Below are 2,405 nucleotides of genomic sequence, written 5' to 3' on the forward strand. Positions count from 1 at the left end.
TTTTCTGGTAATCACACTTCTTATTTTTGTTCTCTGCTGCAACCAAAACTTATAAAATAACTAACTGTAGGGAAGAGAGCAGACATTCTTGGTTTGTTCCCGATGTTAATGGCAATGTCTCTATTTGTATTTTCCTAATAAATTAAATGAGCTGTCAATATGAAAATGTTCCTTAATGTGTTAAGGAATTATTCTTATATAGATAACAAAAAGGTTTTTCTCATTAGAAATGATTGTAGGGCAGCTGGTCACACAGTGAGGGTGGGAGTAAAGGGGGCTGCTCTAGCCTGTGGCCTCTGTCTATGACTGGGCTGGTACCATCCAGAAGACCTGAAATGTATGGTGCTGCTGGAACCAGCCCCAGGATCCAGATAACCTGCCACCCAAGTAGCTCCTGACCTCCAGAGACCTGCAAGAGTCTCCTCTGGTCTGAGAATGGCTACCCCTCCATATGAGCCAATGGCTGAATTGGTGTCAGCGCCTATGGGACAGTGTACAAGGCCCGTGATCCCCACAGTGGCCTTTTTGTGGCCCTCAAGAGCATAAGGAGAAGTGCTAGAGGAGGTCTGCCCATCGGCTCAGTTGGTAAGGTGGACTTACTGCCATGTCTGGAGGCTCTTGAGCATCCCAGTGTTGTCTGGCTGATGGATGTAAGTGCCACCGCCTAAAATGACCAGGAGGCCAAAGTGACCCTGGTGTGTGAGCATGTGAACCAAGACCTAAGGATGTATCCGGACAAGGTACCCCACCAGGCTTGCCAGTGGAGACCATCAAGGATCTGATGGGCTGGTTTCTAAGAGGCCTGGATTTCCTTCCTGCCAACAGCATCTTTCACTGAGAACTGAAGCTAGAGAACATTCAGGTGACAAGAGGTGGGACAGTCAAGCTGGCTGACTTTGGCCTGGCCAGAATCGACAGCTACCAGACAGCAATACACCTGTGGTTGTTAAGACTCTGGTACCGTGAACTCCAAAAGTTCTTTTGCAATCTACCTATGCAACGCCTGTAGACGTGTGGCGCGTTGGCTGTGTCTTCACAGAGACACTCTGAAGTTGACCAGATAGGCAGAAACTATGACCTGATTGAACGGCCCCCAGAGGATAACTGGCCCCGAAACATGTCTCTATCCCCAGGAGCCTTACCCTCCGCAAGGACCCCGCCCAGTTGTACCTGAGACAGAGGAGTCTGGAGCACAGCTGCTGCTGGAAATGCTGGCTTTTAACCCTCATAAGGAACTCCGCCTTCCGAGCCTCGCAGCACCCTTATCTACATGAGGCAGAAGGCGACCCCAAGTGAACAACAAAATGGCTGCAACAGAGCCAAGAGTAGAGACACCGCCAACGTTTCCCTTCCTTGAATACTTGAGTGGAGAGACCTCCACTGAGAAGGTGACCTCTGTCTTCATCTCCGAGTCTGTGGAGACTCCTCCTCCAACTTTTTACAGAGAATATTTTGCTGCCTTAATGCCATTCCCCTCCCACCCCTCCTTTTGAGGCTTATCCTTCTCCTGCCCTGCTGTGTCCTTACACACAGGGGTACGTCCCTTGTTCTGCTCTTCACTATGCCTGGATTTTGGGATCCTTTTTCATATAGGAAAAACAACAAAAAATGATATGATTGCAATATTTTATTAGCGCTTTTCAAAAACTAATGATCTTATGAGTTTTTTTTTTTAATTTGACCTCTCAGTATGATATAACATAAGACTTTTCTAATATTAAACCAAACTGGGGCTTCTCTGGTGGCTCAGTGGTGAAGAATCCACCTGCCAATGCAGGAGACACGAGTTCGATCCCTGATCTGGGAAGACCCCACATGCCTCGGAGCAACTAGCCCTTGCCACCACTGTCGAGCCTGTGCTCTAGAGACTGGGAGCCACACGTACTGAAGCCCACTCACTCTAGAGCACATGGTCTTCAACAAGAGAAGCTTCCGCATTGAGAAGCCTGCACCCTGTAGCTAGAGAGTAGCCTGTGCTTGCTGCAACTAGAGAAAAGTACTCGCAGCAACCAAGACCCAGCCTGGCCATAAATAAATAAGATTATTTTTTAAAAAAAACAAAAAACTGATAGCTTCTACTTGGTTGTGGTAGATTATTCCTTCCAAATAATTTTTTGAGTCCCATTGGCTATTGCATTATTTAGAGTTTTGAAATATATGGGTCCTTTTCTTCTTATCCTATCTTTGTTAGGTTTTATTACTAATAATAATAGCAGTTGTGATCATTTTGTACACTCATACAATGTTTCAAATGCCACATTTTCTCCTGCATCTTCTTACAACATTTACAAATGAAATACAGCATTACATATATTTTGCAGATAAGGAACTGAGGCTAAGATTATACAGCTTGAGGGAGGAGCCTGTCTCACTAGGCTCTGCTACATAGTTTTAAAGAGTTAAAA

At 45.7% G+C, this 2,405-nt stretch overlaps 1 pseudogene; it reads left to right on the forward strand.

Annotated features, from left to right (window-relative positions):
• The first annotated feature begins 435 nt into the window (after positions 1 to 435).
• Positions 436 to 1,296, forward strand: LOC122707542 (annotated as a pseudogene).
• Positions 1,297 to 2,405: the final 1,109 nt, after the last annotated feature.

The sequence above is a fragment of the Cervus elaphus genome, chromosome 14 (genome assembly GCF_910594005.1).
Source record: "Cervus elaphus chromosome 14, mCerEla1.1, whole genome shotgun sequence".
Taxonomy (NCBI): Eukaryota; Metazoa; Chordata; class Mammalia; order Artiodactyla; family Cervidae; genus Cervus; species Cervus elaphus.